General features: G+C 33.2%; 1 pseudogene; it reads right to left on the bottom strand.

The window, feature by feature from the left end:
* Positions 1-15,154: 15,154 nt before the first annotated feature.
* On the bottom strand, positions 15,155-15,536 carry LOC115283353 (annotated as a pseudogene).
* Positions 15,537-15,830: the final 294 nt, after the last annotated feature.

Genomic DNA, 15,830 nt, shown 5'->3' with positions numbered 1-15,830 from the left:
TATCAACATCAGTCAGAAGGAAGGGGAGGAAGCAGGATTTGACAGAAAGGGGAGGTCAGGCTGTGATGTAGTGTCGTTGAAAGCTTCATGCAACTGACAGGAGAGCTCTGAAGCCAAGATGGCCCTACAAAGTTGTCCAGAGTTGGGGCAAAGAAGGCATGCCTTTGCACCACTTCAGTAAGTAACTGTGGCTGTGTGAGCAAGCTAACTCCTTCAACGGAGCCGCTTCTCAGGAGAACTGATAGATTACAGCTGTCTTTCACACCACTCAGCACCTGGGAGGAATAAATCCTTCTTGCTGAAGGGGAATCCAAGTGGCATAACGCAGCATCCACTATATAGAGCCAAAAAGACATTGTAACTTATGGTAGGAGGGCTGTGAGGTAAATTGATGGATCAAGAATAAATCCAGGTTTTGGGCCTAAGCAACTAGAAGGATGGAGTTGTTAACTGAGATGGCACAAGCTGTACGTGAAGATGTTGGAGGGAGATGTCAGGAATTTGGTTTGGGCTTTGTTGTGTGTGAGATGTCGATTAAATGTTCAAGTAGATATGTGAAGTTGACAGTTGGGTATATAAGTCTGTCAAAGACTCAAGGTGATTTTATTAATAACTGCCAGTATTTTTCAACTGCACTTTCCAATTCTTAAGTTGTTACTCGTTTTTGTTTTCTTGTGACCTTTGAAAATATTTTCAATCAGCTTCCTTAGCTGAAGTACTTGGTTGTTTGTTCTATTTACTGAATCCTTAAAAATCTAATATTAACTTTTTTATATATATGTTTCCACTCTTGAATGGCAGTGTGAATATATTTTAATTCCTGTGGCATGCTTAACTCTTCTTACACATTACTGTCTTTTTTCATGCATATGTATTTGTGACTGTTTCTAGACTTTTTCTCTTTACTTCAGTTGTAGTATATTCTCATGAAATCCATGCTTTCATTATTGTTTGTTGACTCATCCTCGATCATAATGAACAGCAAAAAGCTATCTATACTCGGTATTTGAAGACCTTCAGGATACACTGATTGAATCTGGCTCTTAGGTGCTGAGGCTAATTAATGTGGTGCATATACTGATACTTAAAAAGCTTAACAGGATTCTTGGTTAACATTCTTGCCCAAATTATGCACATTTACTTGGGATGGTTAATATCAAATCAACTGCTAACAATTTATGTCTTAACTATCTCTGTTATTATAAGAGGCTGTATAAAATACTTCTGGCTTTAGAATATATTCTCTTCTTATTATTAGTTTCAAACACTCCGTTTGTTAGGTAATTAGGAATAAGACTAGCAAAGATTTTAATTTCTTAGATATCTTAATATCAACCTAGAATTTTTGATTTATGTATTAAAGATGAATAGAAGTTTATGACTTTAATAGGGGTAAGGAATCCAAATAACAAGAGTAAGTCCAAAATAATATCACTGAAGGTTATGTTCAAGGAAATGCGGTAGTTAAAGTGAGTATATGGGTAGAAATTAGCCTTTTTTTGTACTTAATTCCACATTTATCAAATATTGAAATATATTTGGCTTTAGATTCACAGACGTTATTTATTTTTATCTTGTGACACTAGCAAGGTAATAAGGATTCTTATACGCTGACCATGCTTTCTTGTATATTTCTACTGTTGAGTTTAGTGACAATAACAAAGTCACACAAGTTGGTAGACCGATCTAGGATTTTGAAAGATTACAGTCAATAATTATGGTGAATCTCTTCCTACAGGTTGAATCCTGTGGTCCTCTCTTAGAAATGTGCATTCAGTGACACTTAAGTAAAAAGACCATGAATTAAATTAGGAAGAGAAACTAAGTCTCTAAAAAGATGTTACTTCTTCCATGTCAACCATACTGACTAAATTGGATTAGAACCCCTGTGCCTTGAGCACTAGTCCAGAGCTATTTCCAATATACCTCATGATCACAAAATTCAAGGCTTCAATTTGACATTTATTTTCTATTGTGGATATTGATTTCCTGGGGAAAAAATAAAATGTGCTGTTGTGGTCCTGTGTGTTTTATTGACCACATAAACTCTAATTGATTAAGAAGGCTTATGTACTATCCTTTAGTTTGTATATTACTGCAAATTTATTTCAATAAAGCTTCTTCAGTGATGGCTGATTGCAACTACATAGATTAATAAACAATACTACTAATGTGCAAATAGTTATTACAGATTTATCTCTTTTATAGGCCTTAGCCCAAATAAAACCGTCAATGTATTTTATAGTACTTCGTGAGGAGTTTTATAGTTAAGCTCATGTGTAAATGGAGAGAGGCATGACAATGGAATGTACTCTTCAAATCCTTCAACTTTTGCTGGCTTTAGTGACAAGCACAGAAGCCAAAGAAGGCTGCTCATTATATTTATGACTAAGTTATAAATGATACCTTTTGTTTAATATTTTTCTAAAAATGTTATATTTTGGTTAAATTTAAAAATTTTTTATCCTAACCAAGTTACTGAAGACTCAAAAGGTCTTGGTATCTCTTCAATATTTCTTATCCTCATATTCATTTAATACTAGCTTGGTTAATTTTTCCTGTGTATTGATTATTCTGAGCAACATGGGTATGATTTAGTTTACTTTGATATGCTAAATAAACCATTCTTTACAACAAACAAAGCTAATTTAGTGTAAACACATTTTTGAGAGGGAGCTAATACTAGTCACTAAGATTTTCCTAGTCTCCACTGACAGTGTCCACTGCAATAACACACAAACCTCATGTAAAGATGATGTTGTTACCCTGTGAAACCTTCATTGTTGTCCCTTGTTTTAATGTCCCCAAAAGCTGTATTAAATGCAGAAGTAGGAATGGGATATAGAAGCAATGCAACAATATATATATTGGTTTTAGATATTTTAAGCTACAGCCTGCATATGACAATCATGGTAAATTTCCTTCCTATTATAAACCATGTATTAGACTTTGAATTATAAAACACAATAGGGCATACAAAATAAAACTTTCTAATTTTTTTTTTTAAATAAGCCTTAACTCAATCAGTCTACATGGCTAGGATTCCTACTGAATTGCATGCTTCAGGTCTATCTATTTCATTGAACAATATCATTAAATGACACAATATAATTGACGTTTTTAGGGCACTCCATTCAACAGTAGAAGACACATTTTTTTTCCTTAAGTCCACAAGGAGTATATACCAAGACAGGCCATATCCTGGGCCATAAAACTAACCTCAAAAATGTAGATGGATTAAAATAATATAAAGTATGCTTTTTATTTGAAAAAAAAAAGACATAAGCTCTTTGACCATAATGGAAACAAATTAGAAATCAATGATAGAACAGAAAAATCTCAAATACTTATGAATAAGATGACATACTTTTAAATATTTTGTGGGTCAAGGAAGAAGTCTCCAGAGAAATAAAAAAATATATCAAACTGAATGAAAATGAAAATGCGAGATATTACATTTTCTGGGACATAGCTAAAGTAATACTGAGCATAAAACTCATAGCACTAAATATTTGCATTACAAATGAGAAAAAGTCTTAAATCAATAATCCACACACCCACTTCAAGTAACTAGAAAACAACAAAGAAAGAACAGAGTAAATCCAAAACAAGCAGAAGGAAAGTGATAAGAGCAGAAATCAATTAAACTGAAAAAACAGTAGAGAAAAGTATTGAAACCAACTGCTGGTTCAATGAAAAAAATCAATAACGTTTTTAACCATAAGATAGAGAGGACAAGATTTACTAACATTAGTAATGAGACAGTAGATAACATTACAGATGGGGAGGGGGATACTTCTGTACAGCTAACAAACTCTGGGAGGGATGGTATGCAGGAAACTGCTAAACTCTGATGAAATAAATCACAGAAGATCTGAGCAAAAGAAAAAAAATACGCAATGTTCGTAGATTGGAAGACTGGCCATTATTAAGATATCAGTTTTCCCTAAATTGGTGTGTGTGTGTGTGTATAACACACATAAGTTAGAGTTACTTATACCTTACACACACACTTATGTACCAAAAGATACTAAGTTTATCAGTTTTCTTTCTAATGCCATTTCTAATGGATATTTTTTCATTTTCTTTTTTTAAATTAACTTCTCCATGATGATTATTAAATTATTTACTGCAGCCATGGCAAGCAAAGGTAGTTTCTCAAATGCACTGTTTTGTTGTCTCAGAAATGTTAAAAATTTCATGCACCAAAATTTAGCTCATACTAATATCCCTCTAGCAGAATTTCCTCCAGTGGAGAAATGGGCAGAAGATATGAATAGACACGTCAATTCTCATTTAAACACTTCTCATAGGTGCTTCCATAGCACATTTGACTTTACTGCTATTAGATTTATCACATTATATTGACTTACTTGACTGTTAAGGTACAAAACTCTTTGGCTATTTTTTCTGATTCCTGATTCAGGTTTCATTCATTCATTCACCCAATAAATGTTTTCTCTTTGTCTATATATGTGCTCTGCAATGCCAAGATTTATAATACCCTTCTTAAGTTTCTCATCCTGCTGTGATTTACCTATTGGTTTGAGGATAATAGGAAATTTGTACTTTTGTCTTAAAAATTTTGTGTAAAAATATAGCAAATTCTACTAATTTTTTTCACATAATTAAGGCCAATGGGACATGAATGTAATTGGCAAATATGTATAACTTAATCCTTTGTTCAACAAACATGCATTGAATAAGCCACTATGTACTATAGTTTTTGAAATGCATTGAAAAACATTTGTCTGGTTTGTGTTTTCATGGAGCTTAATAAATGACATTGACTAGGTTTATAGAATTTTTTCTGTCTTTGATATACACAGTCAACATTATAAGAAAAATGCTTTAATCATATTCATACATTTGGGCAAACACAGTTTTAATAGTATAGCTGCCCCTAAAAGAATGTTGTGCTTCAAATGACAATTTGAGCAAGAAATTTTAGTGAAAAATATGCTTAACTTATTTTGTATGGTTTTCACCCTTGTAAAATATTAAAAATAGGGATTCATGTTTATCATGGAATACAATTTTGAGCCTCATATCTTTTGCAGTTGTAGAATGTGTTAATCGCTAAAGTTTTGATATTTTAAGATTCATGATAGCATTTTAATCAAGTGATAGCAGAAAAGATTGACAAAATCATAAAATGGTTTTATCTGTAGCTAAAATTATTCTCTAATTGGAAGACTCATCAAAATATGCTGATATCTTAGTATTACTTACCATTTCAACTATGGAAGGCTATTTGCATTGAGCGTGGGAGAGCGGAATTCACTTCAAATCAAACTCTTCAATTTAGGGAATAGAATTTAGGAGTATTACCATCATTCTATCTAACAAGTATTTTGTTTTTTTTAAGATAATCAAAATGTATTTCTTTTATTCTCTTGGTTTATTCTATAGGGTACATTTTTGCGAGAATTATGTTGATTTTGTTTAATGTTTTGTGTATCTGTTGTTTACTGTGAACTATATGTTCTAGTGGGTAGCCGGAACCACTATTTATATACCTGCTAGGATGTAGTTTTAAATTCCTTTTGAAGGTCTTACTCAGTTCTGCATCTCTCTAGCTGTATTCAAGGGTGGTGAATATCTCTTTTGGGTGTTTTGTCCAAGAATAGATTCTCAACTTACTGTTTTTAGCTATAGGTAGATAAAACGACTCAGCAACATTTTAAAGGAAGACAGTGACCATAATATATAAGCGAATTAAATTATATACACTTTTGTTAAATAAACAAGTTGTGATTTATTTATTATATTGTGCATTCTTTCTAATATTTGGATTTCTAATGTATTAAGAATAGAGAATGAATGAAAAAAATAAATTTGAAACATCAGTGAAACCCAGAGTTTCCCTACTCTGTTTCTGCAAGTGCACAACCAAGTCCATGAAGCTTTTGTACTACCATTACGGGCTCATTTGTATCTATCACTGAGGAAGTTTATTTCTCGAAGTAATCTGGGTAATTTTCCCCAAAAAGCCATAATACATTTATGATGAGTTTCCTAAAAAAAAAGAGAAAAGAAAGAAAGAAAGAAAAAAAGGTAACCTGTGTTATTTGTCTACTTTGCCAGAATGTCTGAAAAGGCCACACTGGGGTGCATGCATTTAGAAGACTTTGCTGCCCACTCACAACCTCTGAAACGTCAGATTATGAAGTTTAAAATAAACAGCTCATTGAGCACTCGGTATTATATGGAGGTGTTAAATCACTATATTGTACCTCTGAAGCTAATATTACACTGCATGTCAGCTAACCTGAATTTAAATAACAACTTTAAAGAATCAAATAAGTGGCTCTTGTTATAGATAACTAATTTTCTATCATTATCAAAACACAAACATAGTTTACACCCCCTTCAAAAAGTTATCAAATAAAATTACAATTTTCTAGACTTGAATAATCTGAGATTGCTTATGTTGTAGTAACATGATTATATATATATTGTAGATCCTGAGGTTGGTGTGTTACATTTATTTTACTTCCAATAGCAAGGAATATAGATATTTTAAGTGGAATGTACAGTTAATCTTTTTATAATAATCTGTCATAGGAAACTCTTTTCCAGTCTATATCTATCTATATATACACTTATGTAGGTGGATATAGCATACATACTAACATAAACATATGTTACATGCACAGGATAGAAAGCATATAAAGTTATAAACATTAAGCTTTTCCACTATGCTTCACTGTAAGGATCCTTAGCTCCTTTCCTAAAAGGTATTATCCTTTTCTGTAGATACCTGTAATGGAGAACACTCTTATAGCAGCATGTGGAATTCTCCCTAAATCTTTTTTTTTCCTAAGTTTTATTCTGCTTCATTAAATGGATGCACATAAGCTTTTAATCATTCTTCAGGTGTTGGACATGCAGGTTGGTTTTCGCTGTTGAAATCAATATAAAAATTTAAAAGGTATTATAATTAGTTCTTGTCATCATTTTTTAATAAGAGTATGGGGTAAATCTCTGGCAAAAAATTGCAGGGTCAAGGAGTTTCTGGAGTTTAAATTTTCTTGAATATTGAAAATTGGCCTCCAAAAAGGTTAAATTTACTAAGATGCTCGCAAGCAGTTTTAAAATGGATGGTTTTCCTATATCATGTGCCAAATCAGTTTACTTTTTATAATCTTATAGTTGAAAAAAATGTTGCTTGCATATCTTTAAGTTAAATGTTTTTTATATTTTTAGTTATTTGTATTTTTATTTTCTTAATGCCTGATTATAAATTTTCCACTTTTTTTCCTACTTGATGTCTTGCATATTTTTATACACACATGCACATATTCACACACATGCTGCTTACATTTGAAAGTACTTGGAATTTTATGATAAGTTTAAATAATAATGTTATTCAGGGCTCATTAGTTTTTCTAAATTTTCATGAAATAATTCTAGAGTTTTGTCTCATTAGGCATAATGCTTTCCTTGATTTTCCATATAGATACAGACAATTATTTTTGAAAATCAAGACTTGGACATAATTATCTGCGTGTTCCAAGTTTTACCCTTAAACAGCATAAGTAAGTCCTGGAGATCTAATGCACAACATTGTGAACAATACTAAATTGTAAACTTCAAAGTTGTTAAGAAACTAGATCTTAATTGTTCACACTACAAGAAAGAAATGGTAATTATGTGACATGGTAGGAGTATTAGCCAACTCTACAGTGGTAATCATATTATAATATATAAATATCAAATCAACATATTGTATACCTTAAACTTATACAATGTTATATGCCAATTATTTTTGAATAGAAAATAATCAGGACTGACTATTACTCTGTAATTGTTTTTAATGCAACATGCTAATCATACATTTTTCCTCTGATCTAATTAAATTGTATATATAATATATAAAGTATATATAACATAAATTACTTTATATATTATACATATTATATTAAAATCATACATTCCCTCTGATCTAATTAAATTATATATATAGTGTATAATGTAACATATTACATTATACATTATATATATAATAGTAGATGATTATATATATATTTACTAGAATTTCCTATTTTGAACCACTCTTGTATTTCTGTCATTATTCATTAATACCACCAATATTTACTGTGTGCCTAAAGTGTGGTAGGTATTTTCCTGGATGCTAGAGACTCAGGAATAAACAAAACATGTAAAATCTTTGCCCTAAAGTTATATAGTTATTTTAAAATACTAGTGTCTTCTCTTTTTTAAAACCTGATTTCTTACCTGAGTATTGATATTAATAAATTACATTCATTTGCATTTTGTTATCAGTATTATTCTGACATCAAAGAAATATTTTTAAGTTTCACCTGAGTTACTTCTCTCGAAAATTTTAAATTGCATTGGAATTTAATTCTTGGTTTGAAATTAATTACTATGAGACCATCTGGGCCTCTCAATTTTTAGTGAGGTTTTTTTATCAAATAGTTTAGCATTAATTTGCATGAAATTACTGGCTTGTTTAGATTTTCCATTTCTTCTGGGACTAATTTTGGTAATTTATGTTATTTCTGTAATACCATACATTTAATCCTGGTTTTCAGAGAATTTTACACAAATTATTCTAAAGAATTTTGATATATATCTTTTATGTTTCTTTATTTTCTTTCCTCGCTTTAAATTTTTCTAGCATAGAAACAATTTTCATTATTAATCTACTATTTTATCACTTAAAGTATATAAACTAACTAGTTTTGAATTTTTAATAATACTACTTATTTAAGCCTTTAAATTTTTACTTATTTCCATGTACATATGTGAGGATTTGTTTCCAAAAATTTTTAACATTGAAAATGTAACAATTATAAAAAATAATATTTCTTATTTGGGAATATATGAATTTAAGGCTCTGGATTTTTTTTTTTTTTTTGGCTAAGATTAGCTTTAGCATTATCTGTTTTTAAAACATATCCTTTATCATTATTATCTCTATATTGTGTAGTTTTGATTTGTAGTTCACCTTTAACCTGAGTTGTAGAATAGTGTTTTGTCTGTAATAAATATTTTGAGATATTTTTAGATTTTCTTTCCTCAATTTTAAATATCCATTGTAAGGGCACCTGGGTGGCTCAGTTCATTAAGCATCCAAGTTTGGCTCAGGTCATGATCTTGTGGTGCGTGAGTTCGAGCCCCGCATCAGGCTCTGTGCTGACAGCTCAGAGCCTGGAGCCTGCTTCAGATTCTGTGTCTCCCTCTCTGCCCTTCCCTCACTCATGCTTCCTTTCTCTCTCTCTCTCTCTCTCTCTCTCTCTCTCTCCTCTCTCAAAGAATAAATAAACATTAAGAAAAATTTTATTGCACCATTGTGGTCAGAAAATATGGCCTTGTTTTCATCCTTAAATGAAATATATTGTAATTTCCTTTGTGATCTAACATAGGCTCCAGTTTAGCAGTTGCCTTATCCTGTGGTGTCCAATTCATGTCTCTCAGACTCCACAGTTTTCATTGTGCACCTTTACCCTTCCAGCTGCAAGTGTCTATATCTCTCTGATGCAGTTTTTCTGAAATCATAGAAGCCTTTTCTGTTCTCATGAGTAGTCCAGAAGCTCTGAATTTACACATGTCCCACAACTATCAACTGAAGACTGCTGGGATATGGTATATAAATACCCTAGGTGCCTCCTCCCTTAGGTGGATACGTGTGGTCATATTTTATACTATTTCTGAGTTTTCCCCCTATGTGATTAACCTGTGACAGGTAGTTTAATTTTGCACCCTTAATGGATGCTTTCCTTTCACTGTATAACTTTTCCTTACTTGTGTTTCTTATTTCACCTAATAAATACATTTCACTGGAATTCTTGTCTTGTCCTCTTGTCTGGAGGAATTCAAAATAAGACAGTACTAATTGTATTACTACGTTTTTCCTTATTAGATTATATGGTAAACTACTCGAGAAGATTGTGACTTATTCATTAGCTATTTGTGGTAGTTTAAAATTTCTCATTCATTGTTTCTCTTAAGTTTGTTCTTGCACTCTGCATTTCATATTTTAAACATGTTGTTATTGAGTAACTAAATATTAACTACAAAATTTTAGTAGTGTCAATAGTGCTCTTTATAACATGCCCTTTCTTTTCTTCTTTATTAATTCTATATTGTCTAGCATTAATATCATGACACAGCTTGGTTCATATTTTTACCTTTGAATCATTTTAGACATACCCATTAGATACAGCATTTGCTCTTGGTACTTTTATCCGTTCAACCTGTTACTTTCAATATGTGAACTTTTATCTCATTTCCACTTACAGATATACAAATACTTGATCTTAGTGTTTTTTTGTTGTTGTTTTTTTATTAAATGCTTCCTTTGTTTTCTGTCTTCTGCTGTGTGAAATGTGTCTGGGTTTGTTTTTTCTAGAGTTAGGCTTTATAACCTTACATGACATATGATGAATTTTGAAGGATGGAAAGAACCTCTACTCTACAGGTTGACAAGGGGTGAAAGTCCTTCCATAAAGAGAGATTAATGTGTGCCCTTGCACAGGAGGTGAATGTTGTTCTAGAGACAATGAGAGTAGGTACCACCTTATGAAACACTAGTGCTTTGTCTGTTACTGTCTTTTAGGGGAGAGGAGAATTACATAAGGGAGAACACTGTAATGGGGCCCTTGTATTTCTGGTATTTAAATTCTTCATGCTTGAAACACCTTAATATTTCAGATTCCTCACTTCTCAATCCTTTAAAGTAGTGCTTTAAATTACTTCAAATTCAAGTGTTTCTACTTTTGAAAAATTTGTTTTTTGATGATTCTTGTTTTCACTTTTGTTTGGGAGGCTGTGGGTATTAATAATCATTGGCATGATGTTTGTAAAGTTACTTGTCAGTGCTTTTCCAGATAATTATAATAAAAATGATACTGGTGATATCTAATACATCCTATTTACTATTAAACACTGGTCCCTGTTATTTATATGTAGGAACTCACTTAAACCTTATGAGTTAAATGAGCAACTATGAGTTGTATATTAATACCACTATAAATTTATATCTGAAAAAATTGAGTAGCAGAGGCTATGTATCTTGCCCAGAGTTTCACATCCCTTTAATAGCAGGCCTAGGAGTTGACTTAATAATTCATTATACCTGGCTACTGAACTTTTAACCAGTTTTTAAGCATGATACTAAATATACTGTTAGGAGTCATCTTTTAAGATTACATATCTGGGAGTATAAAATATTGTATTCTACTCTTTTTTGTTCCGTATACCTACAACCTGAATAAGATAAATGAAACAAATAGCAGAAGACTATGAAAGGTAGAGAAGAGAAGACTGGCTCAGCTAGGGCTCTTGGTATTCTGGAAGAGAGTCAGAACTGAGTCTGCTGGAGATTTTTTTTAACCCAGCCTGAGTGTAGGAGAAGTTCTTAACTCAGAAATACCAGCAGGTACTGAGAAAAAAAATGAAGAACAATGAAAAAAAATTAGAGTAAGTCTGTTTTTTCTGGGCAGAAGACTGGAGGGCAGTGGTTTTCAACTGGCAGTGATTTTGTTCCCCAGAGAACATTTGGCATCATCTGGGGATGTTTTGGGTGATGACTTTGGGGTTGGCGGAGCCCTACCAGCATCTCGTATGTAGAAGTTAGGAATGTTGTTCAGCATTCTGCAGTGCACAGGGCAGCTCCCCAAGGCAAAGAACTGTCCGGCCCAAGCATCGAAAGTGCTGAGATAGAGAAATCCTGCTCTGAGTGGCCCACACAGGGACCAGTAAACTATGGCCCTGTTCATCAAATTCACCTCACCACCTGGTTTTGTAAATAATGATTCACTGGAACTTTGCTTGTGTATAATACATAAAGTGTGTGTGTGTGTGTGTGTGTGTGTGTGTGTGTGTGTGAGAGAGAGAGAGAGAGAGAGAGAGAGGGAGAGAGAGACAGAGAGACAGAGAGACGGAGGGAGAGAGAGACTTACTATGGAAAGTTTTAATTGGGATCCTTTTTGTTCAAAATAACAAACAAAAGGATTAGCATTTAGGCAGAATCTTCTTGCACTGTGCGGGAGACTGAAAAGACGGCCAGGCCTTTACTCTGTTTTTGCTGAACTGATTTCATTGAGATCTGGTGGCAATGTTGTTTTCCTGATCAGCATACTCTGAGGAAAGACACTCTGCTGTAGGCCTTGTGCCATTCTGTTACACTTCTCTGCTCAGCTGTTTCTCTTTGCTTTTGCAGATGTACTAAAAAAGTATGTAAGAAATAGCAAAACACAATCTCTAAAAATGAATATTACTAAGGAAAGTATTTCATTGGCAGGAAAAATGAAATTATATTTTAAAGTTAGTATTTTCAGTAGAATTTATTACTTCATCATGCTTTCACTGTAATTTCTACATAGAATACTACTTTAGTCATACTTAACATATATATGAACTGATGACACATTGCAAATTCCTCATGAAATTTTTCCATAGCATTATAATTATTCTGTCTTCAAGATATATATTAATTACACATGTGAAAATAGTAACTTGACAGAAGAGACCTAACAGATACCTCTTTAACCAAGTGATCAAGGTTAATATCATCAGTAATAAGATATATAAATATCAGGAATCCCTTGATGTGATGTAATGAGAAGACCTTACATTCACTGCTGTAGCATTATTGGAAAAAAATGTCAAAATGGAATTCTTCATGAAGAAACATCACACAAATCTAAATTGAGGGACATTCAACAAAGGAAGTTCTCTTCAAAAGTGTCAAGGTCAGGACACTTCCCAGGTTGGAAGACATGACAGCTAAATGCAGTGTGCTATTTTAGATTGGATCCTGGAGTAGTGAAAGGACATTAATGTGATAATTGGTTATACTTGATGACAATTTATAGATTAGTTAGTAGTGTTTTACCAGTGATAATTCCCAGGTTCTGGCAATAGCATTATGGTTTTATAAGATGATAATATTTGGAGAAGCTGTATAAAGATAAAGGAGCTCTATGTCTTATTTTTACAACTTCTTTTGGTGATATATATATTGACTTTTATTCCATCAGGTCTAGCACAAATTAGTGGCTCCATAAAATCTTGAATTAATAAATATACATCCATTAGTTTGATCTTAAATTTTATTTGTCTGTACTTTCTTTTAACCATTTGTTTCCTGATATACTTTCACCTCCATGGAAGCCAATTATTTTTTCTTTAAAAAATTTTTTTTAATGTTTATTCATTTTTGAGAGAGGGAGAGAGACAGAGCATTAGTGGGGAAGGGGCAGAGAGAGAGGGAGACACAGAATCTGAAGCAGGCTCCAGGCCCTGAGCTGTCAGCACAGAGCCTGATGTGGGGCTCGAACCCACGAACTGTGAGATAATGACCTGAGCCAAAGTTGGACATCCAACCAACTGAGCCACCCAGATGCCCAACCAATGATTTGTTCTTATATAGAAACCTGCAAACTCCCAATACCCAATTGTGTCTACATGTATTTTCAAAGACTCTAATGATCCTCCACATTTTGTGCTAGAAGATATGGCACTAGCAGCCTCTTTAGGGCCGTAAGGAAATCACTGATGGTACAGATAACACCAGCAGAACTCTCAAGGCCTGATTTGAAATGCTAGGCTATAATTTTTATTTATTCATAGAACTCATGAACCTGCATTAGTAATTGGAATATACATTTACATATTTTTAAATTATTAAAACCTTAGCTCTTGAATTTATTTTTGTTTTATTTGTATTGAAGCTTTTTGACTACAGCACTCAGATACGTCATAAATTTATTTTTAAAGCTATCATAGTGTTTGAACTTTCCATATATCCCCTCATTTAAAAGGTACTTACAGTATATATATGTATATATATATATATAGACACACATATATATGAGATATGTAATTTCACATGCCTCATATGAAAATCTCTGCTTCTATGCATTCCATATTTTTCATAATTAAGATAAATAAAATTATTTTGCTTTTATAATCTGGATAAATATCATGGCTATTCTAAAATTATTTGGTGATATCATTGTTTGAAGCCTCTGGATGAAGCAAATTAATTGTAAGGTGGTTATCCTTCAGATTAAAAATATCTAAACCTAAAAATTTTGTTATTTGGAAGCAGCCAGATCTATTGTTATATGGGTGGTGCTATCAGTAGCTCCATATTTAAACAGAAATTAACTTGAAATTAAAGCATTTTGCTGTCAAGATAAGAACAAAACTCAGCATTACCTCCCTGGAATCAGTAACTTTTATGTAGCTAGATTTATCATATTAAAAAAGATGTTAATAAAGCTAATATTATAAATGAATGAGCTTCCATTCAAGAATTGCTTTAAAATGAAATGAGCCTTAGTTAATTATATTGGAGTTGTAGTGAAGAGTAAGCTTGGGCATGTTATTATTATGGTTAAAATAATGGACCTAGTACTCTGACATAACAAATCTTAACTGAAATAAGTTGGCTTTCATCAAAGGAAATGGCCTCGTAGCCCAGTAGGACTGCCTGCAATAAACGATGCATACATTAGGCAGTCATCCAGCAGATGATTGCAATTTTATGCTTTTAAAGTACCATCTCTGAGAATTTTATCTCATTTTTTTAAGTTTATTTATTTATTTTGAGAGAGAGCATGTGCGAGTGGCCGAGGGAGAATCCACAGGCTCCACCCTGTTAGCACAGAGCCCAGTGCATGGCTCAATCCCATGAACTGTGAGATCGTAATCTGAGCCAAGACCCAAGAGTTGGATGCTGAACTGACTGAGCCAGCCAGTTACCTCTATGAGAATTTTATTTTAGTTTTTAAGAAAAGTTTCATGGTTTTGTTGAATCACGAAGCATTGAAACATCCAAACAAATCAGTATGTGGGTGGTGAGGCAGCTGCTTTCTCCTTCACTTCTTTGGGTTACTAGAGCAACTTGTCAGTAGATTCTTTTTTTAAAAAAGACGACCTTTTGTGTTATTTAAGTCGTTGCAGGGAATGTGCTGGTACAACACAAACTTCTGTCAGATGCAGCTAGTCTAGCATCCAGGTATCATGCACAGCAGTTCAGTAATAGCACATTACATCTGCACCCACTGCAGTGAGGCTCATTTGTTGTATTTGGAACATCTGAAGGAGTATGTATGGTATGAGGAAGAGAACAAAGGAGGAAACAGCATGAGGAAGTGACTGGGAGAAGAGGAGGTCAGCTGAAGTTGTGCAGGACAAGCCTGCATATGTCATTGGTACAAACTCAAGCATCTTTGATATTCTTTAATAGGAACATCTGGTGGAATCTCACCATGGAGTCTTCATCAGCCTGAGCTGGCCCACAACCATGGTGATGATGCAGGTTCATAGAGCGTGGGCTGATGATGCTGTGTCATGATGATGTGCTAGATTTTCTGGAATAGAAGGCTAGATATCTTCTCCACAATGGTACCTTTCCCTTGGGATTTCTGTCCTTCACACGTACGGCATGATGCGTCAATATAAATTGCACCTAGTTGCATTCTGTCATCAAATAACTGGTAGTAATGTTGAAGGAAGCTGGGTCCAGTCTGCTCCCAGATTAGCTTGGTTCCCATTCTGGAGCATCAGTCAGCCTCGTTGAGATCCAAAGAGCTGGCGTGATGTTCACAGTGGCAGTGACAACCCAGCATGATCTGCTTCAAGGAGAATCTTTAGTACTGATGTCAGTGTAATAATTAAAATAACTTCTAACATAAAAACTGAAAAGAAATGTATTAAATCAAAGAAACTTGTAAATAATTAGATGGATTTATACAAATCCCAGTTGCTATTAAAATGTAATGCAATTTTTGATTAAGACACTTGTCTAATGGTCCTTCAGATGACTTCCCAAATTCAAGGCTTTTTCT

Source organism: Suricata suricatta, chromosome X (assembly GCF_006229205.1).
Source record: "Suricata suricatta isolate VVHF042 chromosome X, meerkat_22Aug2017_6uvM2_HiC, whole genome shotgun sequence".
NCBI lineage: Eukaryota > Metazoa > Chordata > Mammalia > Carnivora > Herpestidae > Suricata > Suricata suricatta.
The sequence above is the reverse complement of the archived record's forward strand: the minus strand, read 5'-3'. Positions and strand labels throughout refer to the sequence as shown.